This window comes from Bombina bombina, chromosome 2, assembly GCF_027579735.1.
Source record: "Bombina bombina isolate aBomBom1 chromosome 2, aBomBom1.pri, whole genome shotgun sequence".
Lineage (NCBI taxonomy): Eukaryota > Metazoa > Chordata > Amphibia > Anura > Bombinatoridae > Bombina > Bombina bombina.
Genome location: NC_069500.1, coordinates 446,768,807 through 446,794,173, shown reverse-complemented (window position 1 = coordinate 446,794,173; position 25,367 = coordinate 446,768,807). Strand labels below are relative to the sequence as shown.

The window sequence follows — 25,367 nt, the reverse complement described above, 5'->3', positions numbered from 1 at the left end:
TAAATGTATTAACCCCTAATCTGCCGCTCCCGATATCACCACCATTAATAAAATTTATTAACCCCTATTCCGCCGCTCTCCAACATCGTTACCACTATACTAAAGTTATTTACCCCTAAACCGCCGCCCTCCCGCATCGCAAACACTATACTAAAGTTATTAAGCCCTACACCACTGCCACTATAACCGAAAGCCCCCCACAACAAAATATAATAAATTAAACTATTAACCCCTCACGTCGCAATAAACTAATTTAAACTAGTAACCCCTAAACCTAACCCTAACATAACTCTAACCCTAACACCCCTAACTTTAACATAATTAAAATAGTGCTAAATTAAACTTACAATTATTAACTAAATAAACCTATTAACTCCTAAACCGCCAGCCCCCCACATCGCAACAACCTAAATTAAACTATTAACCCCTAACCCTAATGTAACCCTAACCCTAACACCCCCTAACTTTAACCTAATTAAAATAGAGCTAAATTAAACTTACAATTATTAACTAAATAATTCCTATTTAAAACTAAATACAAACTTACCTGTGAAATAAAACCTAAGCTAGCTACAATATAACTAGTAGTTACATTGTAGCTAGCTTAGGTTTTATTTTTATTTCAGAGATAAGTTTGTATTTATTTTAACTAGGTAGTTAGTAAATAGTTAATAACAATTTACTAACTAGTCTACCTAGTTAAAATAAATAAAGTTAGGGTTAGGATTAGGGTTACGTTAGGGGTTAATATAGTTAAATTTAGGTTATTGCGATGTGGGGGGCTGGCGGTTTAGGGGTTAATAGGCGTATTTAATGGTAGTGATGTGGGAGGCCAGAGGTTTAGGGGTTAATAACTTTATTTAGTTGCGGCAATGTTGGGGTGTGGCGGAATAGGGGTTAATAACTTTAATATAGTTGCAGCGATGTTGGGGTGCGGCGGAAAAGGGGTTAATAACTTTAGTATAGTGGCGGCAATATCGGGAGTGGCACATTAGGGGTTAATAATTTTACTTAGGCGGCGGCGATATTGGGAGCGATAGATTAGGGGTTAACTGTAGGCAGGCTTCGGCGATGTCAGGGGCAGCAGATTAGGGGTGTTTAGACTCAGGGTTTATGTTAGGGTGTTAGGTTTAAACTGTATTTTCTTTTTCCCCATAGTCATCAATGGGGCTGCGTTATGGAGCTTTTGTTTCCATGATCACAGGTGTTAAGACTTTTTTTGCTGGCTCTCCCCATTGATGTGTATGGGGAAAGCGTGCACGAGCACGTCAAAACACTGCTTGTTTTTGGTGCGGTATAGAGATCAAAATCTCCCTATCGCCTGCGCAAGCTGTTTTTTTTTTTAACTTGTAATGGCAGCGCTATAGGGGGTTAAATAACGCAACTTTTATTGATTCTTTACTTTTACTATAGCGCTCAAAACTCGTAATCTAGGTGATAGTTATTTATATTTATTGCATGAAAAGGATCAGGTAAAAATGTCTTCATTTAGAGTCAAAATGGATATTAAACACAAACATTTTCTATCATGATTTAGATAGAGCAAACAGTGTTAAACAACTTTCCAATTTACTTCTATTATCTAATTTGCTTTGTTCTCTTGGTATCCTTTGTTGAAAAGCACACATAGGAATGCCCAGGAAGTGGGAGCTAGCTGCTGATTGGTGGCTGCACATATATACCTCTTTGACTTTGCAATGAGTTTAGCTATCTTCAAGTAATGCATGGCTGCTCCTACAATAAAGGATACCAGGAGAATGAAGCAAAATTGATAATAGACGTAAATTATTTAAATGTGTATGCGCTATCTGAATCATAAAACAAAAAAAAAAAGGGTTTTATTTCCCTTTAAATTAACAGGAAGTGCAATGTTCAGTGTACTCTTTGGCTCCCCGGCTGATAGGGACAACTACCATAAAAAGAAGGTTTATTCAATACAGAACCATCCATTTTTATTTATGTATTTATTTATTTAAAAAACAACAACAACAACAACAAAGCACCTTCATAAATTTTTAAACGTTCTCTTTCAGATGAAACAGCAAAAGATTTTGAGTATCATGTCCCTTAAAGTAATGCACTAAAATAAAAGTAACAAATCTTGTATCATAGCCCATACTGGACCCACACATGATACGGAAGGATCAGTTACTTATTAGCAGCTCCTTTTGCAGATAATAATAATAATAATTATTAGTATTAGTAGTATTAATATATTTGTAATGTGCCAAGAGATTCATCAGAGCTATGCAGAAGGGGCAATAAATAAACACAAGGAAGGAGATGCAGACTGGGACAGAAGGGTTCTATACGGAGCTTACACTTGTGCTAATTTACCTATATCCTTTTTCATTTGATCTATGTATCTTTTAAATTAATGTGATGCCTAAAAATTGAATCAGAGAGCAATTATTCAAAACATAGATTTTTTTTTCCAGCTGACTAGTTATTTTTATGTGCATTTAAATGGACATATAACTGCAAAAATTAAAATTCTCCGGCACCTAGTCAAGAACAATTGGTCAGCCAATGACAAGAAACATATGTACACAGCCACCAATCCACAGTTAGCTCCTAGGAGTGCTTTGATGCTACTGAGCCTTTCAACAAAGGATACCAAGAAGACAAAATATATTTGATAACAGCAGTACATTACTTCAGGAAAGTTTAAATTTGACTTTCATGTCCCTTTAATATGTTGAAGTATCAAAGAAAAAAATCTTATTGTAACTTTTTCACTACGTCCACCCAGAACAAATTTCCCTAGAAACTTCACAAAGTTTAAAGAAATGTATTTTGCTCAAGGCCATATAAACAGTTGGATATATGTGTTCTCCTGCATGACCAGCTCAATCCATTTCCTGTCGTAAAATGGCAGCGGAACAGGGAATATAGCAAGGAAAGTGTAAGAAAAAAATCTGCCAACACACAGTAATGAGTGTGCTCCCTCTGAAGTCTTCATCTATTCCCTGTCTTGGAATAACTGCTGTTTCTATTATCATGACTAGGAGATTTGCCAATTTGTAGGTGAATATGCTTAGTTTATTTTCTGTGATAATTTCCTTTTGGTTGAAATCCCTCTGTTAGTCTGTCTATACTTGGAGTGAATTCTACAGAGGTTAATAAGGTGTCTTCTTTATATAGTGCCTATGGTATTAATGAATGGCCTGACAAATCTCATTTTTACCAAATTTTCACTTCTGACTTATTATTTTTTATTACTAGATGTATACATGTATATAAATGTATTATCTGGCTTCTCAATAATCTGTCTTCTAACTTTCTTATAGAATAGATATAAAGATCCGAGTATTAGCTCTAAAAGTCTATTATGTAAAAATATAATTTAATGTTACTGACTAACATACATATATATTAAAGGGACAGTCTAGGCCAAAATAAACTTTCATGATTCAGATAGAGCATGCAATTTTAAACTATTTTCCAATTTACTTTTATCACCAATTTTGCTTTGTTCTCTGTATTCTTATTTGAAAACTTAACCTAGGAGGTTCATATGCTAATTTCTTAGACCTTGAAGCCCACCTCTTTCAGATTGCATTTTAACAGTTTTTCACCACTAGAGGGTGTTAGTTCACGTATTTCATATAGATAACACTGTGCTCGTGCACGAGAAGTTATCTGTGAGCAGGCACTAATTGGCTAGACTGCAAGTCTGTCAAAAGAACTGAAAAAAGGGGCAGTTTGCAGAGGCTTAGATACAAGATAATCACAGAGGTTAAAAGTATATTATTATAACTGTGTTGGTTATGCAAAACTGGGAAATGGGTAATAAAGGGATTATCTAGCTTTTAAAACAATAAAAATTCTGGTGTAGACTGTCCCTTTAACATATATAGCTATGTTATCACTAATAAACACAACAAGCTAACATATACATTTTAATATATATGCAATACTTATATAATTACGCAATATACATGCATAACTGTTAAAATATTGAATATCAATGCAAGGTCGGATTACATTATATCTACACTCTTTGAAATAAAATGCATAGTTTTGTATAATTCATATTAGTTTAAGTATTGGATATATAAATTAAAATGTAGATATTCTTGCTTGATGCATTCATTATAAAAAATAAATATATTTTTAAAATAGATATTTATGTTATAAAGCACAGTTGCATTATAAGTATTACGTAAGTGCACGCCTGTTATGTAATACATTTTTTTTTTAATACTAATGCCTTTTGTAACATGAATATACATTTTAAAATATATATTTATTTTTAAAATAAAATATACAACATGAAAAAATAAATGCATATTATTTTATAAACAATAGTTAAAAGAATATGCATACATAAAATATATATTTAAAAAATAAGCTTTCCTTACCTAATCACCTAATCAACCCCCATACAGGTATGATGGGTGGTTTAGGAGATTAAGGCCAAATAAATACTAACTAACAATAATCACCTAATCAACCCCCATACAGGTATGAGAGGTGGTTAGGAGATTAAGGCCTAATAAATACTAATTAACAATAATCACCTAATCAACCCCCATACAGGTATGAGGGGTGGTTAGGAGATTAAGGCCTAATAAATACTAACTAACAATAATCACCTAATCAACCCCCATACAGGTATGAGGGGTGGTTAGGAGATTAAGGCCTAATAAATACTTTCTAACAATAATCACCTAATCAACCCCCATACAGGTATGAGGGGTGGTTAGGAGATTAAGGCCTAATAAATACTAATTAACAATAATCACCTAATCAACCCCCATACAGGTATGAGGGGTGGTTAGGAGATTAAGGCCTAATAAATACTAACTAACAATAATCACCTAATCAACCCCCATACAGGTATGAGGGGTGGTTAGGAGATTAAGGCCTAATAAATACTTTCTAACAATAATCACCTAATCAACCCCCATACAGGTATGAGGGGTGGTTAGGAGATTGAGGCCTAATAAATACTTTCTAACAATAATCACCTAATCAACCCACATACAGGTATGATGAGTGGTTAGGAGATTAAGGCCTTATAAACACTAACTAACAATAATCACCAAATCAACCCTCATACAGGTATGAGGGGTGGTTAGGAGATTAAGGCCTAATAAATACTTTCTAACAATAATCACCTAATCAGCTCACATACAGGTATGGAGATTAAGGCCCAAACCACCACCTCTCAATGCAAACTAGAAATAAACTAACACCTAATCTCCCTCTAAACGAAACCCCCCTCTAAACTCAGGGCTGCCACTAGAAATTTTGGGGCCCCTGAGTTTTCAAGGTCCCCTCTTCACCCCCCCCCCCCCCCCACTGCTGCTTATATTTTGGCCAAAAAATATTAAAACTTTCTGTTATCAAGTGTGCTTCATTCTCTTAGTATCCTTTGTTGAAGTAGCAGTAATGCACAACTGGGAGCTAGCTCAGCTAAACACATCAGGTGAACGCTGTAACAAGAAACATAGCAGCCTACAATTAGCAGCTCACTCCCAGTAGTGCATTACTGCTCCTAAGCCCACCTAAGTATTCTCTTCAACAAATAAGAAAGTTGTTTGAATTCCATGCTCTCTCACTGGTTTTCAAACTTGTTTTCAGACCTCCCTAACAGGCCACATTTTGAGGATATCTGAACTAGAGCACATGTAAAATAATCAACTGATTAGTAAACATGGTGATTTTACCTGCTCTCTTCCAAGGTAATCCTTAAAAACTGCCCTGTTGGGGAGGACTGAGGACAGGTTTCAAAATATAAAAAATGCAAATGTTTTTCATGAGTCAAAATATTGACTTTTTGATATAGTTTAAATATTTCACTTGCAATATAGGGTGGTTGCAAACCCTGAATAACTAGTACAATGGCGTTGGGAATATAAAGCATACATCAGCACTGCGGAATCTGTTGGCACTCTACAAATACCTGATAATAATAATAATAAAGATTTTAGACCTGTTCAGTCTAATATTTTATTGCATATTGCTTTACAGGTTTTACAATTTTTCTCAAACGGATTCTACATAACGCGTGTTTTTGTGTACACCTTGGAATACACAAATGTAACACATAAAATCTATCTGGGCTAGACTGGGCATTGCATCTTCTGCCGTTCTCCATTGTGGTATTTCCTATAAAAAGTTGTCTCCACAGAAATTTTTCCCAGGGAACGGGCTTTGCAATATCATTACATTTTCTGTTATTTATAAATGTTACCTAAGCTATCTGAAGCACATATTTATAGCACCATTTACCATAATAAATTGATTTAATACACATTTGTGCAACAAACATTGAGCAAAAAAAATATTAGCTCATTTTAGCTTAAAGGTATATGAAACCCAAATATTTTATTTTACGATTCACACAGAGCATACCATTTCAAAAAATTTTTTCCAATTTACTTCTATTATAAAATTTGCTTTGTTCGCATGACATTCTGTTGTTTTAGAGATACCTAGGTAGGGATCTGGAGCACTACATGCAGGATATAGTGCTGTCATCTAATGCGCTTGCAAATGGATAACATTCTTGAAAAACTGCTGCCATATAGTGCTCCAGAAATGAGCAGGTATGTCCTGCTTTTCAACAAAAGATACCAAGAGAATGAGAAACATTGATAATAGCCTAAAATGATTTACCATATTGTAATAACTCAATTTGTTAACTTCTGACATGATACAAGCCCCACTGGCTTTCTGAGCTGCTGCAGTATTTAAAATGCTGGAAAATTGAGAATATCTAGTTATGGATCACATGCACATGCAGAAAAAAATGTTAACACTAAAAACAGTGATCATTTTTACTAGAAGCATTTTTGAAAATGCATGCATATTGCAAATATGTTTCTATTCAAAGACATAATTCATCTATGTTAACGGGAATGTCCATTTAAACAGCATTACCTTTTATTATTTTTTTAAGACTAAAAGTTAACCTTGTTTAAACTTTGCTCTTTTGTATAAATTGTATAGTACAATTTGACTGCAGAGTCCTTTTAAAGGACCACTTTACCTTAAATATTACCTTGAGAATAAGGGCTCGATAATTAAAAGCTCTCTGGGCTGGCGAGATTATAAAAAAGAATGCTCGTCAGTCCTTCTATTTCCCTGGTGGAATGATCTAAACCCAATTTTTACTCTGAAAACAGGGTGTCTCGCTAAGGGGCTTATACTGCATTTACATATGAAATGTGCACAACAAAATTTGTATTTTAATCATCATACAAAACAAATATTTGACCCAATCACACAAAAATAAGCAGGGAAAAATTGTATTATTAAAGAGCATCAAAAATCGTAACAAAATTCTTCACCAAAAATCGTATTTTAACAAAAAATGTAAAATTTGTGTGTAATTTACACAGGAATAAATTTAATTAAATATGCACAGTGTAATAAATCGTAATTTTAGTGCACTGGATGTGCAAAAAACACACAAAAATTTGTACTTATAAATACAAAATGCAAAGCGTAATTGTTGTTTTTTCGTAAAATGGGATGAACATGGGTTAAACATGGGCATATTTGACAATGTCTCTCTAATCCCAGCGTAATTCTATAAAGATTTTCACACTGCAGATCTCAAAACACTCAATATACTTATAATCCTAATAGAAAAACACATATATACGAAAATATAGGCAACTGTAAGATGCTCTATGCAGAAAGCAACATAATGTGAGTTATATTGGCTGCAGGATTTTAATGTCCCTATCCAGCAAGTTCAAATACTTTCAATAGGAGCCATCTCGCCACTCGCAGGGCCTGCCCTTTTTTTACGATCATTCCACAGGGACAGCCCTGCGAGAGTTGGCGAGAAAAAGTAGCTTTGAGCAGGCGATGTTTACATCATCAAGCCCTAAATCTATCTATCTATCTATCTATCTATCTATCTATCATCTAATCACTATGATGGTAATGTTGTGTAAAACCCAAAAATGTATTACTCAGTGCTTGATAAATCAGTCCTCACATAATAATTTGTTTATATGTAATTTGTCTTGCTTTGTTACAAAATAATTGACTTAAACCATTCTTGCACATTTTCTGGGGGTATTATTTTTTATTGTTGAATTATGAAAAAAATCGCCAAAATAAATATTATTAAAACAATGACAGTTTTCCTCATATTGATTTCTATTGTTTATGGTTCATAGCAGCATCTTTTTCTCCTGTCAGAAGAAATATAAATAGTACTAAGATTTTACAAAAAGACCAACGCAAGTAAATGGCAAGTGTGTTCCTGAATCAATATTCTTCACATGAATAGATTTATTTCTAATATCTCTTTATAAACTTTGTTTCAAATAAAATAAAATAAATATATATTGTGTCTCTACTAAATTTCACAAAATGTCTTACTTGTATGTTAAATTACTTTTTCATTTTCTGCTATTTGGCTTGTAGTTTTTTTTTTCTTCATTTCAATACATAGGGGCCTATTTATTATTGTGCGAGCGGACATGATCCGATATTGCGGATCATGTCCGCTGCACATCAATAAATGCCGAAAGCATACCGCCCCCTGCAGATTTGCGGCCAATCAGCCGCTAGCAGGGGCTGCGGACAGGTTATGGAGCAGCGGTCTTTAGAAAAATATGCCCCATACTGTTCACTTTCCAATAATGTAATGTTTAAATACATTTTTAAAGTGCAATATAAAATGTAGCTTTGAATAATAACTATGTATTATATAATTGCACAATATATTATTGCCTACTCTAGTTATCTTTCATATTGCATGTTAAGAACTCAGTTTACACAAAAACAGTGGCAGCCATTTACAACCAAGGTGGATTTGATTGAAATCAAATTGATTTAAATCATTATTTAAATCACAATTTTAATCACTAGCCAATAAGACTGATTTAAATTGATTTTTTAGAATCATTTTGAATAATACATTTTTTTAGAATAATAACTTTTAAGATTATTTTTCGGTTATATCAGACCATTACTGGTTCAGTAGATCATTGAAAGGAATTAAATTATTGGGAGATGAACTATCTCCAGTTTAATACGTTAATCATTCATATTTGATCCACTTTTTAGCTGTACTTTATTGGATGAAGAAAAATAATGATTACCTTAATAATATAATTTTAAATAGTTTTATTTAACTAAAGAAAAAAAAAACATTACCTTTTTTATAACAACTTAAATAGTTTTATTTAACTAAAACAATAACATTATATTTCACTTTTAATGCTTCCCCTCCCCCTTCCTCACACTTAGGTCCTTGTGCGGATAATCTTCTATTCAGTGAGTTTCTTGAAAGTATGGATTAATTCTGTGTACTTAGATCTGCAGGAGAGCAATGACATTAAAAGGGAGATTAAAGTAAAAATGAAACTTTCATGATTCAGAAAGAACATGCAGATTTTAACAATTTTCTAATGTACTTCTCTTTTCTAATTTACTTCTTTCTCTTGGTATCCATTATTGAAAAGAATACACAGGTAGGCTTAGAAGCAATGCGCTACTGTGAGATAGCTGCTTGCACCTATCTTACCCAATGTGTTCAGCTATGCCCCAGTGCGGCATTGCTCTCCTTCAACAAATAAAACCAAGAGATTGAAGCAAATTTAATAATAGAATTAAATCTGAAAATGTTATGTTCTATCTGAAACTGAAAGGTTTTCTTTCATAATTATGTCCCTTTAAGGTCTATTTCTCAACTCTATGTTTATTTTATAACATTTTTTGCTGTGAATAAGGGGCATGTTACTTCTGCAGATACAAATTAGCAGTTTTAAAAACTACAAAACCAACAATATGTGATAATATCTTCTAGATAGAAAAATTGCCCAAAATAATCTGACAGAAACCACTATGAGACCATGATATTGTGAACAGATTAATGGAAATAATTTACCAAAAAATATAAACATTACAGCCATCAATATACAACATATTGCTATATACTTTAAAACTAATCTATATTTCAGGATGAATAACCTTTAAATTATCATGTATCTTAAATAGAAACTATCTTTAGATAGATTTTTCCTGAAAAAGCATATTATTTCAAAAAAATCCTAATCTGATTTAAATTAAAAAATATATATTTTTTTAAATATTGATTGTATCCACCCTTTTTACAACATAGTTTATAGATTGCATTGACAAATTTCCTAATCCTCCTGAAATATGTGAGATAGACCTGCTACCCATTATTGCTTTAATTAAGAACCATATTTGCCATGGTTTCACCCAGAAAAATCTAAAACCATCAAATCCCCACCTGAAAATGTTCAAATTTGGCCCTCAGACTGCCCAGATGATGCGGGAACTCAAGTGCAAACAATTCTGGGGGTATATAGCCCCAGAAAATGTGCCTAAATGTGCTGTTAAAAAGGCCTTTTTAGCAAGCAATGGTGTGTACGCACTAATCAGATTATTAAAAAGCTCCAAGACCAGAAGCTAGTGAGCAAATTACAAGAGACAAACATGCCACCAATCATCAGCTTGTTCCCAATAGTGAAGGCTATATACATATTGTTATCAACAAAGGATACCAAAAGAAAAGAGTACATTTAAAAATAGAATTGAATTGAAAAATGTTTTAAAATTGCATGATCTAGCTGAATCATGCAATTTGACTTTACTATCCCTTTACAACATAGCTAACTATTCTGGGGCTACATAACACTTGTGTTGTAAAATTCCCTTAACCTCCTAAATATTTGTATTTAGCAGGAGCGTACTGTTTGTTTTAAAAAAAAAAAAATATATAGACCAATTTAAAAGCAGTTATTGTCCTTCCTAGTCAGTTCTCCTATATTTGTCTCATTGGGGCATATTTATCAAGCTCCAAATGGAGCTTGATGCCCCGTGTTTCTCGCGAGCCTGCAGGTTCGCCAGAAACAGCAGTTATGAAGCAGCGGTCACAAAGACCTCTGCTCCATAACCTGTCCGTCTGCTCTGAGCAGGCGGACAGACATTGCCGGAAATCAACCCGATCGTATTGACACCCCCCTGCTGGCGGCCTATTGGCCGCGAGTCTGCAGGGGGCGGCGTTGCACCAGCAGCTCTTGTGAGCTGCTGGTGCAATGCTGAATACGGCAAGAGTATTGCTCGCCGTATTCCGCGAGGTCTGGCGGACCTGATCCGCACTGTCGGATCAGGTCCGCCAGACCTTGATAAATAGGGGCCATTATCTGAAACCTTAATAAACAGAAAAAAACTGAATTATGTACTTGACTTACTAACCTAAATCTCCAGCAACATAAATGCTTTTTCACAGTAAGAGCAGTCAAATTGTTGAACCCCTTGCCTAAGGAGGTAGTGATCAGCAGCACCTTAAATCAATGTAATAATAAATTAGATACATTTCTGGCTAAAAACATTATTTAGGGAAATGATTGCTTGTCTGAAATCAAGTATTCTAATTGTTTAATGTAAGTTCAGTTGTCAGCATCTTTATTGTAAATCAAGTAGGATCTGTAAAGGTTGAACTCAATGGACTTCTATCTTCTTTCAACCTCATCTACTTTCTTACTTATCTTACTAAATAAACCTGTAACATAATCATATGTACTAATGTCCTCTAAACCATACTATTGTTTGAGACTAAAACAAATAATTTTTATCAAATGTGTGATGTAGTAAAAATGCAAGTAAAATATCAATATTTATACAATGAATTGCATTAATATAACTTTATATAAATATAACTATATTTAGCCAAATCTTATGTACAAATTAATAGTTGAAACCTAGATAAACAAAATTACAATGAATTTCTTAAAACTGAGATGAGATGGAATAATATCCATTAATTTATGAGAAATCATTATATAACATTGAAATTTGTGATAGATTGCTTTAATTATGTTGCTTCAACCAAAGAGCACTTTCCTGGACTATCTGGAATTAATTCTATATATCAATTTGAATCTTCACAAAACATTACATAATCATGGAGAAGATTATGTCAATTTTGAGGAAAGAATATTAATAAAAGCTTTTTGCCCTTCAATTAGGAAATAAATACTCACTAATGTAATTGCAAGTGTATTTAATTGACCTGAGATAATTAAATATCTGCCATCATAATCAACTATAATTTCATATTTCTCTAAAAATACATTATTGTGAATTAAATTACACCTTTCATTTTCTTCACCATACAAGTTGATGAATAAAATGTGTAAAAAAGATATTAAACAACTTGGGATTGTACTATAAAATGTTGAATTACATCTAGTAAAAAATAATAATAATTGCATTATATTTTTATTATATAGATTGTTCCATTCTTCCTTTAACTGGGACAATTAGTAAATCCACCTTCCGGGGGATATCCACCTAGGTGCTAAGCTTGTATCCAATAAACATGCAAAAGCAACATTCACAGGATTTTCACAAATGCACAATAACTTTTTATTGATGTTTCGAGGATATTCAATCCTCTTCTTTAGTACCTATATCTATCTATATCTCTATGAAGATTAATTAAAATTACGGTGGAGATAAAAGAATATGATTAAAATCCTCCATATCGTAAAAGTAAATCAATAGAAATTATTGCACAGGCAATTAGCACATCTAGGCAAGTATCCCCGCTTGCCTTTACCCAGTAAAACTCCATATACGTTGTTACCAATGCACAAGAGGATTCTGGGTAAGATATGCAAATTAGATATGCAAAATCAGGCTTTTTGCTTCAAATACTGTGTTAACACACAGTGGTCCCCTAATAGGGAAAGTGCAGCAAATACAAAAATCACTACAATATATATCTAATTTGCATATTCTTACCCAGAATTAGGGATGGGCGAATGTTTTGCCACATTCGAAAAATGAAACGAATTTTAACACATTCGTTCATTTGAATTGAATTTCGAATGTTTACATAACACATAACATTCTAACATTCGAATTTCGAATGTTCGGTTTTGAATTTTACGATTACATTCGAAAATATTAGTTTCGAGAATTTATATTTGTTATAGTATTTCTAATGCTTTCTTTAAATGTAATATTCAAATTATGCAATATTCGAATTCGAAAAATTCAAATTTATATGTTTGTAATAGTATTTCTAATGCTTTCTTTAAATGTAATATTCGAATTATGCAATATTCTATATAGAAACATTCAAAATTATATATTTGTATCTATTATGTATCAATTTACTAGATTCCCTCCCTACCACATGAACTATTGAACTTCTGAATAGTACTTGTTAAATAGAATGTTAAATTCGAAATTTCGAATGTGGACATTCGAAAACTGTAAATAGCATTCGATTATAGAATTTTTAAGAAAATTCGTTCTTATCGACATTCAGATTTATAATTTGAATTTCGGTAATAACATTCGTTCTAACATTCGAATTCGGAAATTTACACATTCGCCCATCCCTACCCAGAATCCTCTTGTGCATTGGTAACAATGTATATGGAGTTTTACTGGGTAAAGGCAAGCGGGGATACTTGCCTAGATATGCTAATTGTCTGTGCAATAATTTCTATTAATATATATATATGCATACACCCACAGACACACATACATACATACATCTGCATATTGTTCTCACCCTAATATAATATTTGAATATATAGTTCCAGCATGTATTTAAGGCTAGTTTACAAGTAGAATGCCATTAATAGTGCAGGGTTCATTATCCTTTTCTTAACCTTGTGTAGAGTAACAAATATTAAACAGAAAATTTCAAGTTGGTCGAATTTTGTGTTTTGGAGACCTGACAAAGTATAAACACAAGAATATGCATAACAAAACAAATGATTTTTTTTTTTTAAAGTATTTCACATATATTTATACATATTAAATGGGGGAGCATTTGCAGGGAACTCAAATCTTTCTAAGCTCCCATCTTTTTTTTCAATAAACATCTTTTAAGTAATAGTACTTAGAATTATACACAACAGACATACAAGAAATATACACAACATACATTGTGCTATTTACGAAGCCTGATATTAGCTGAAGCTAACCCTGCCCTCTTTCTTTTACTTTCAGGTACTTCACTTTTTTCTCCTATGCAATCACTGTGTCTTCTGGTCTATTTGTACATTTTTGTAACTGTGTTTGGTACATCACCCTCTCCTCCCATAAACACTTCTCTCACAGCACATGATTTTGCCATGCAATTCAAAAATTAAATTCACTCCATCCAACATGAAATAACCTCCCAACACAACAATATCTACTCCTCACAAATTACTGCAAACAACCAAGCTTCAGCCTACCGAAAAACTTGCTCCTGTTACAGAGGGGGAGGTTTCTGCTCTCCTTTCATCTTCCTATCTTACTACATGTCCCCTTGATCCTATTCCCTCACAACTTCTACCTTCCCTTTCCCCTACTCTTACAAATTAAACCTTTCCCTTAAAAACTGGTACATTTCCATCATCCCTTAAACATGTAATAACTACACCTAATTTTAAGAAACCCTCACTTAATCCTGCATTCACCTGCAACTACCTTCCAATCTCTCTTCTTCCCTTTATTTATAATTTTCTGAGTGGATTGTTTACAAAAAAATACAACACTTTCTCTCATCTTACCATCTTTATTACCCTTTCACTTACAAACACTCTTTTGGTACTACCACCACCAGATGACAAATATCCTGCTTGCTACCAAGTCTATCAGTCACTACACCATGCTAATTCTTTTAGACCTATCTGCAACCTTGGACACTGTGGATCATCCACTACTGCCTCAAACCTTTCAATCCATGGGTATTTGTGACACAGCTCTACTGTAGCTTTCTTACTACCTTTCTAATCATACTTTCAGCGTATCCTCTCTGGCTCATCCTTCCCTCTACCCCTCTCCATTGAGATACTTCAAGGATTAGTTCTAGGTCCCCTTCTTTTTCAGTCTATATATCATCTCTAGACTCCTTAATCAGGTCCTGTAGGTTTCAGTTTAATTTGTATGTTGATGGCTCCCAAATCTATCTTCTTGCCACAGACATATCCTATTCCCTGCTGACTTGTATCACCATCTGCCTATCTAGTATCTCATCCTGGATGGCATCAAACTCAAGTGCTAAAATATTACTTTCAACTTGTAATACGAGCTGTCATGATAGGTGTTTGTCTCAAAGAGTGATTTCTGTCCTTGATGCAGTTAGGAATACTGTACTTTTATGGAGGTTTAGAAGATCAATTAGGCCTTAATTGGGGTAGTCTATATGAGCTCTGTGTTTGTAGCATGAGATTGTTTGTGCATTAAGTTACTACATCTTACCCTAGCAGCTTACTATTTGGATAGTCTGGTTTGACTTATGACACCCCTGACTATGCTTCTGTGTTACCCCTTTGTTTGTGACTGACTTGGTTTATGACTTTAGCTTGTTTGTGGACTCTGCATTTGTTTAATGATTTTATGCTGCTTTTTCCTGTGAGGCCTTGACCCGGACAGTATGACTTTAGTTTTCCTTTTCCCTTTGCTAACAGGAGATCTGAATTAAGTAACTTATGCAAGTTTATCTTTGTTTGGATAGCAAGACTAAACTTTTACAATGGTATGTCTTTCTTTAACAGTTACTTACAGTTACTTTTTAGTATTTAATTGTTGTTTTGTTTTGTAGCAGCTGATTAAAGTACTAGAAAGAGTTCAGCTACTAAGTTTAGTCTCATTGCTCTCTTACCCCTGGCCTTTGTTTGAATACTGTGTTACTTCCAGTGTTCCAGGAATGGTTTGCGGTGAGCTGGGCCTCTCAGCCATTGATTCCCGCTTGTTTCATTCTGAAACAACGGCACTCCACCTGACACTGAGAAGACGTGTACTCGGACAGGAAAATGGTTTGCTGTTTGTTACCCGAGCATTAAATATATAGTTTAAAAGAAGGTGAGGGGGGGAGGTATAAAGTGGGGGGGAAAAAAGGACAAGGTGAAAGAAAGGTGGAATGGAGAAAAAAATGTGTGTATAAGGATAGAAAGTAAGAGAGACAGAAAGAGAAAGAGAGAGGGGGGGGGGGGGTTGGAACAAAATGAGAAAACTGTGTAAGAGAAAAGGATACTGTGAGATGGAAAAAGAAGAGACAGATAAAGAGTGTCATTTTGATAAAAGCTATATATACTACTGTAACAAATATCACTGCAGATAATGGAAATTGTGATTCATTATTCAGAGAATGAGGTAAGATTCAATATTTTTATTAAAAGATCCCATATATTGTAAAAAGTGAGTGTTAAATAAAGTTATGCACACTTTAATACATTTTCAAATCAATAAGCGAGCATTTTATAAAAACTTTGCAGGTGAACACTATAGTATTAAAAGCTTAATTTTCTCAACATTATTGACGTCTGAAAGACTAGCCGCTGGGAAAGAAAAAAAAGTAATATATTAGAAAGTAAGTTACTTCTTTTTTTTATGAAGAGCTTTTGCTTGTAGTTTTGTGAGCACAAAAAAAAACCAGTTGGGTTAAAGCATTCAACAAGAGAGCAGAAATGGAAAATCAAATCATCTGCCTGTTTGAACAAATCAATGAAGATTATCAGTGTTCAGGAATATGTGTCTCATGAAAAAGAGGTCGATTATGCAGCTGGCAAGAAAAGTGCCTGTGGAAGATTCAATTGCAAATTCTTCAGTGATGCAAATCTTTAAATCCACATTAGAAATACCTAATGAATCTGCATCTTTTCAAAGTAGTTTGATATTTTTTTGATATGTAAAAATATATCTGTATTTATTTCCACAAAAATCCAACAGCAAATTTTTTTTATGTGTCTTTTCAGCTTTATGTACGCTGTACGCCACCACAGCAATATTGTTTTTTTTTTAATATTAATGGCATATGTGTAGATTTTTGTTTCCATATCCTAATTGCCTTGGTTTTTAGCCTAATCCCCAAAGCCATCCTTAGGTGCCTGTTAAGTCATTTTAATTTGGATCTTGACTTAAGATTTTATAATTGAACCAATAACTAATACGTCTGGGCACACCAAGGCTAGATTAGGCACAACCATATGTATAATATGTTATGGTCTCTTGTGGCACGGCTAACACTGCTTGCCTCTACTCTTGTAATGCCACTAATGAATTAACCTTGATACGAACCCACTCCTGAGGACATCATACTGACTGTCATTATCTCATGGGCAATGAGACCACATCCTCTGACTGAAGAGGATCTAGCAGACAGAAGGCTATGTGTGAAGTCAATAGCTGACAAGGATATGAAATAATTTAGACTATTAATCGTAAACAGTAACTTAAGACAGTAAACAAAATATTACTTTAATGTGAGATAACATATTAACAAACCACTTGAGAAAATAAACAATGCTGTAAATTGCATAGGAATATGAGACCAGGGCTTAATAAACAGAAAAAAAAGAGATGAGGTACTTTGCTATTAGACATTAGGAAAAGTAAATTAAATTTTCATTATTCAGATAGAGCATACATTCTTTAAAAAATTACAAATTTACTTTTATTATCTAGTTTGCTTAATATTCTTGATATTCTTTGTTGAAAAGCATACCTAGGTAGACTCAGGTGCAGCAATACACTACTGGGAACTAGCTGCTGATTGGAGGCTGCAGATATGCCTCTTGTCACTGTCTCATCGGTTGTATTCAGCTAGCTCCTAGAAGTGCATTGCTGCTCCTTCAACAAAGGATGTCAAAAGAATTACGCAAATTTGATAATAGAATTAAATTGGAAAGTTGTTTAAAATTGTATGCTCTATCTGAATCATGAAGGAGCATTTTTGGGTTTCATGTCCATTTAAAGAGACTTAAAGAGCCATAATAGTTAAAAAATTACACGCTTTAATTTGTTACAATGACATGCTCTGATTCTGAGTGGAAACCGTCACTGATCCAATCAGCAACACTAGTCGCACAACTCGGCAGAGAAGGAAATATAGGTTACAACATGGCGGTGTCCATTGTATTATGGACAATAAAACTTTGTACTTATATTTATATTTTATATATATATATATATATATATATATATATATATATATAGTATATATATATATATTTAAAAACATCTGCATATTATTCTCAGGCTAATCTTTGCTTTGGGAAGGGCATTTGGATGGGCATTTAGCTCTTTTGCTGCCCAAACCCTAAACTAAAAAAAAAAAACACCCAAAAAATCCCTCACCCCCGAAGATCCACTTACAGTTTTTGAAGTCTTGTCGGTATAGCTGTACCGCAAGTCTTTTATCCTGTAACGCAACCTCAGTCCCGCACTCGGAAAAATGTCATTTTTTCATGGGATTACCATAGCCCTGCCATTACAAGTTTTGCGGTGAGGCTAAAAAAACCTGTGCTACAGCCTAAAACGACAAGATCCGCAGCGCCATCTAAAAGCAGTAGTTATGAGTTTTACGCTACAAATCTGTAACATGAAACTCATAACTAAACTGCTACAAAGTACACTAACACCCATAAACTATATATTGAACCCCTAAACTGACGCCTTCCTGCATCGCAAATACTATATTAAAGTTAGGGTTTGGGCAGTAAAAGAGCTAAATGCCCTTTTAAGGGCAATGCCCATCCAAATGCCCTTTTAGGACAATGGGTAGCTTAGGTTTTTTAGATAGTTTTTATTTTTTATTTTGTTGGTTTGGGGGGGGTGGGGGTTTGTAATGTTAGTGGGGGTTTGTATTTTTTTTTCTTACAGGTAAAAGAGCTGTTTAACTTTTTTTTTTCGTTTTCGGTGGGTTTTTATTTTTAGATTAGGGCTTGGGCAGCAAAAGCTAAATTCCATTTTAAGGGCAATGCCCATACAAATGCCCTTTTTAGGGCAATGGGTAAATTAGGTTTTACTTTATTTTTATTTTGTGGGGTAGGGAGGTGGGGGTTTGTATACTGTTAGGGGTTGTTTGTTTTTAGTAGCAAAAGAGCTGTTAACTTTAGGGCAATGCCCTACAAAAGGCCCTTTTAAGGGCCCCCAAAAGGCCCTCTTAAATAGACAGTCTACACCAGAATTTTTCTATTGTTTAAAAAGATAGATAATCCCTTTATTACACATGCCCCAGTTTTGCATTACAGAGTTATATTAATATATGTTTTACCTCTGTGATTACCTAGTATCTAAGCCTCTGCAGACTGCCCCCTTATCTCAGTGCTTTTGACAAACATGCAGTTTAGCCAATTAGTACAGACTCCTAAATAACTCCACGGGGTGAGCACAATGTTTATCTATGTGACACACATGAACTAGTACTGTCTAACTGTGAAAAACTTTCAAAGTGCTCTGAGCTAAGAGGCAGTTTTCAATGGTTTAGAAATCGGTTTGAGCCTACCTAGGTTTAGTTTTTTAAAAATACCACCAAGGGAACAAAGCAAATTTAATGATAAAAGTCATTTGAAAAGTTGTTTAAAATTGCATGCCCTATCTGATTCATGCAAGTTTAATTTTGACTAAACTGTCCCTTTAAGGGCCCTTGGCAGTTTATTCTAGATTAGGCTTTTTTATTTTGAGGTGTTTTTTTTGTTTTGTTTTTAAAGGGTATTAGAATAGGAATCATTTTTTTATTTTTGATAATTTCTTTTTTTTTTCTAATGGTAGTTTTTTTTGTGATTTTAGTGTTTTTTTTATTGTTTGTAATTTTAGGTTTTAGTGTAAGGTAGCTTAGGTTTTATTTCACAGGTAAGTTTGTATTAATTTTAACTAGGTAGTTAGTAATTAGTTAACTATTTTTTACTATTAGTTATATTGTAGCTAGCTTAGGTTTTATTTAACATGTAAGTATTTAGTTTTAAAAAGGTAGTATTTAGTTAAAAATTGTAAATTTAATTTAGCTATATTTTAATTATGTTAACGTTATGGGGTGTTAGGGTTAGGGTTAGACTTAGAGTTACATTAGGGTTAGGGTTAGGGCTTAATATAGTTTAATTTAGGTTGTTGCGATGTGGGAGGCTGGCGGTTTAGGGGTTAATAGATTTATTTAGTGGTCATGATGTTGCAGCGATGTTGGGGAGCAGCGGAAAAGGGGTTAATAGATTTAATATAGTGTGGGCGATGTTGGGGTGCAGGGGAATAGGGCTTAATAACTTTAGTATAGTGGAGGCGATATTGGGAACGGCAGAGTAAGGGTTAATAGTTTTATTTAGGTGGCGACGATATCGGGCGGCAGATTAGGGGTTAATAACATTATGTAGGTGGCAGCGATGTCGGTGGGGGGCAGATTAGGGGTATTTAGACTTGGGGTTTATGTTAGGGTGTTAAGTTTAAACGTTAGCTTTTCTTTCCGCGATCGCAGGTGTTAGACTTTATTCTGACCCGCTCTCCCCATTGATGTCTATGGGAAAAGCGTGCACGAGCGCGTCAAAACAGCGCTTGTATTTTGTGCGGTATGGAGCTTAAAAGCACCGTATGGCACGCACAAGCTGGCTGTTTCAAAACTTGTAATGGCAGCGCTATGGAGGGTGAAATAACGCAACTTTTGTTGCGTTCGTTTCGCACCCTCTACAGCAGCAAACTTGTAATCTAGGTGTAAATTAATTATATGATACATGGCCAGTCACATGATAAAATCATTATGTTAAATATGACACTAGAGATGTTTATAGCAATAATATTCCTAAAAATTTTAAACTTTTAAAAATAAAAATGGCATTTGCAAATAATAATAATGTGAACAATGCATAGGGCTTGCCTATCTCACATATTGCAGATAAGCTCTGTTTTTTATATTATACAAAGTTGTTTTTCATAGTCCTACATCAGAGTTGTCTGAGGAACTTAACAGCTAGAACATGGCAAAAACACTTCTAGGCACACAGTTTAAGCATATGGAGTATGCTGATAAAACAACATTGTTAGCAGAATTCCGTTTTAGAGTAACCAAGGAATACACATTGGTTGTTTTGTCATTTTATCTTGACCCCTTGTAAGTGCTATCCTGTCAAAAAGAAAAAGTTATCAGCAGCACTTCTGGTTTCTTCGCTAGTATTATTGCAAGTGTTATGCAAGTGAACAGAACGACAAAGAAAAGGTGCTTGTAATCTCTTCCAAATGGCATTCTGTACTTGACTGATAAAGTTTAAAAAAAAAATCCATATGAGCTCCTCACAGTGAGACACATGAAAAATGAAATGTAGCTGTGGGTTACAGAGGGTTCAATTGGAAAATCCCAGCTAGCTTAGCAAAAGAGCAACACTAGGAATGGTCAATTTGTTTGGTTTATAACACTAACATTTTGATCCCTAGAGTCTATTTATTTCCAAAGCCTTCTGAAAGGTCAGGCCACTAGAGAGTGAGATGTTTGGTGTAAACAAAGCCTGACCTAGCTTCCCAAAATCAGAACTCTTTATTTAAGGGTATCCAGAACACATCCTATACACATCAGACATTACTCAAAACTTGCTTTAAAGGGATTTTAAGGTCATTATTTGTATATATGCATAATATATATCAACAACTAAGCAGTCAATTTCAAAAAATAAAACCTAGATAAAAAATAAATGTTTTAAAATCATTCAAAATGATCTGTTTAATAATGATTTCTTAAACTAGGTGAGGTATTGTGAAACTCATTTGACTATCTTTATCTTTATCCAGAATCCCTTGAAAAACTGTTTGGTAAGGTTTTCTCTGAAAAAAATAAAAATGTTCAGATGTGCTTTACAATAATCTATTTTGTGAAAAAAAAACTACTTGAAAACTGAGTATGTCTGTTTTATCTCTCTTAATTGTAAATGAGTGTGTTCTCTGCTCTAAGCAATCAGTGTGTAGTTTGTAGCTGGTTTAGGAAATCTACAGAATTTTGGAAGAAATCTATGTTACAGAATTTACTTATTGGCTTCTACAGGGAGTGTGGGACAAGCTAAATTTTTACACAAAAGTAATAGTGATTAAAAATCAAAATAAAACACAAGCAATACATTTTACACAACAAAATGAAGTAAAAACGATCGTAGAATGCTATGTCCCTTCATTAGGTGTAACAGCTGCTTATGAATTACCTGCTCACTTCTGGCTTTTCCTACTGATCAATTCCGTTACCTTGGTTTCCACTCGAAAACTATTTTAAGCATTTACAACCCTCCTTGGCCTGTTTGCTCAACCGTAATTTTGCACAATATTATACTCTCATTTATATTTCTGCATATACATAAAGAGTAAGTAGAGTTGTGTATTTTAAAAACTATATGACATAACAATAGGTTAATAAATAGTTTTTGCAGTGTAAAATTGATTACCTACAGAATAAAATGTGTCTTGCATAGTTTCATTTGTAGTCAGAAATGCAATTTGTATTCCCGCATTTTCATTACTGAATCTTTCTAGACAGCCGTGCTGTAAATGATTGCAACAGTAAAAAACAGGTCTTCATTTATCACACCTCTGCTTTTTTATGTCTAAATATTTAAAGGGATACTGAACCCACATTTTTTTCATGATTTTTTCATGATAGAGCATGCAATTTTAAGCAACATTCTAATTTACTCCTATTATCAATTTTTCTTTTTTCTCTTGGTATCTTTATTTGAAAAAGCGGGAATTTAAGTGTATAAGCCGGCCCATCTTTGATTCAGCATCTGGGCAGCGCTTGCTGATTGGTTGCTAAAACGTAGCCACTAATCAGCAAGCGCTACCCAGGGTGCTGAACCAAATATAGGCTGGCTCCAAAACTTACATTCAAATAAAGATACCAAGAGAACGAAGAAAAAATTATAATAGGAGTAAATTAGAAAGTTGCTTAAAATTGCATGCTCTATCTGAATCATTAAAGAAAAACATTGGGTTCAGTGTCCCTTTACATCTTTAAAAGGAAATTGTAGTTTAAACTTAACTTGATTTCATCACTGTATTTTAAAATACACCTTTTAGTATGAGTTTGCAAAGGGTTTTAAATATATAGTAAATTGATGCTTTAAATAAGAAGCCAATCAAGAGCAGTCATACGTACGTGTGCTCCTATCACCTGTCTCTTCATTTTCTGGAGTAGCATGGGAGCATAAATTTGACTATGTGTTAAACCCCTTTGCAAAGTTTCAATGCATAGTAAAATAATGATTTTGTTTCAAAATAAAGTGTTCTAATAAAATAGAGCAATTTGCGTTCAGACTAGAATGTCCCTGGTCAATTTAATTTATTTGAGCAAACTAAATATTAGAAGGACATTAATTATCAGAGGTATTGTTTGTGATGGGGTTTTAATGACTAAAGCAATTGTTAAATGAAAATCTTCAGTAATTAATTTATTTTGCACAACTGAACAATTTAGAAAGAAAAAGACACTTATTTCCCTGTGCTATGGTGATAATGCAGCAGTTATGTAAGTTATGTTAGTCCATTGAAATGCATAGTAAAACCTATCTTATTGGTTCAGTTTAATATTGATGAGTCTCTCAAACCAAGCTGATATTTATTACACACAATACAGCAAGCCCTGGGCTGCACCTATGCAGGGGAAGGGCATTTGACCCCTGTATAGGTGTACAGAAGGAGACGTTGTGGGAGGTAAGGGGTGGAGATAGGTGGGGCTTGGGAGAGGGTATAAGACAGATAGGAGGGGCTGAGAAGAGCGACAAAAAATTGGAGAAGAGGGTAAGTGTGGAAGAAAGCTCCCGCCCTCCCTCCCTCCCCTATGTTAGGATAAAAGGTGGTTGTCGCAGCTGTGGTGGCGGAGTGCTCGCTGGGTGGAATAGCATTTGTATGGGTACCTCCTGATTTTAGCAGAGGAATAGGTGAACTGTTATCTGGTAAAATGGGGATGCTATGGGGGCAAGCACTGGCTGGGGTATTTAATGTTTCAGTTATTTATGGTTATAATGTAATTGTTAAAATAAAAGCTGCAGCCTTTGTAACCCAGATTTCAAGTTGTGTTTTTATTTAAGGAAGTACCTATTAGAGGGGTCACTGTCAAGTGTCAACAAATTCCTGTATGGTCTTTTTTTTAGGCTTCACTCTCTTTGGGAGTTATTAATTTAGGTTCTTGTTCTATGTTCCCTCGGCATGAGTGTGCAAAGTGAACACACAGATCGCTCAAAATTAATGTAGTGCCTCATAATAATTTCAATAAAAATAAACATTTAGTATATCGTTAATAACCGTTATAACTGTAGATAGCTTTAATTGATTTTATTACCCCACAGTATTTGCATACATGGAAGGAGCACTTTCCATGTAACTCAAAAATTTGGACTCTTAATAACATTGCACAGGCAAATTTTCATACATGCATGCTTGCACACACACTCACTCACAATCACAAGCTCAGGCACACACATAAACACTCATACATACACACACATGCACTTGAAAAAAAAGTCACACTCACTAGCACTCAAACACAAAGGTCAATTACATATATGCTTGCACACACACACACACGTATTTGTACACACTTTTGCACACACACACACACGTATTTGTACACACTTTTGCACACACACACACGTATTTGTACACACTTTTGCACACACACACACGTATTTGTACACACTTTTGCACACACACACGTATTTGTACACACTTTTGCACACACACACACGTATTTGTACACACTTTTGCACACACACACGTATTTGTACACACTTTTGCACACACACACACACGTATTTGTACACACTTTTGCAGACACACACACGTATTTGTACACACTTTTGCACACACACACGTATTTGTACACACTTTTGCACACACACACACACGTATTTGTACACACTTTTGCACACACACACACGTATTTGTACACACTTTTGCAGACACACACACGTATTTGTACACACTTTTGCACACACACACGTATTTGTACACACTTTTGCACACACACACACGTATTTGTACACAATTTTGCAGACACACACACGTATTTGTACACACTTTTGCACACACACACACGTATTTGTACACACTTTTGCACACACACACGTATTTGTACACACTTTTGCAGACACACACACGTATTTGTACACACTTTTGCACACACACACGTATTTGTACACACTTTTGCACACACACACACGTATTTGTACACACTTTTGCAGACACACACACGTATTTGTACACACTTTTGCACACGTATTTGTACACACTTTTGCACACACACACACACGTATTTGTACACACTTTTGCACACACACACTCAGTAGATATAATAAGATTAAAAAAGCTGATTTTTACCTTCTTTAGCCAATAAAAAAAATTATAACAATTTCATATTCTACGGTATTTTTTCTTATTTGTTTATCTCTTTTTTAAACAAATTTTCTGGATGAGAGAGATGATGGAATAAATATATCTTCAATAAATATTTTATTTAAAGGATAGGGAACTCTGAAATTATTACAATATTTTGTATTCTGCATAATATAATCTAATATAAAAATGACCTAATTACAAGAAGCTATTTGCACCTTTTTGCACACCCCCCCCTCCCCCCACCAGCCAAACAGAAGTGAGATTTATACAAATACAAA

The 25,367-nt window shown here is 34.2% G+C and overlaps 1 protein-coding gene across 1 annotated transcript in view; it reads right to left on the bottom strand.

Moving 5' to 3' along the window:
• The window catches only part of TTC28 (tetratricopeptide repeat domain 28), a 951,873-nt gene that overhangs the window by 246,625 nt on the left and 679,881 nt on the right, over positions 1 to 25,367 (bottom strand). The window lies entirely within an intron of this gene.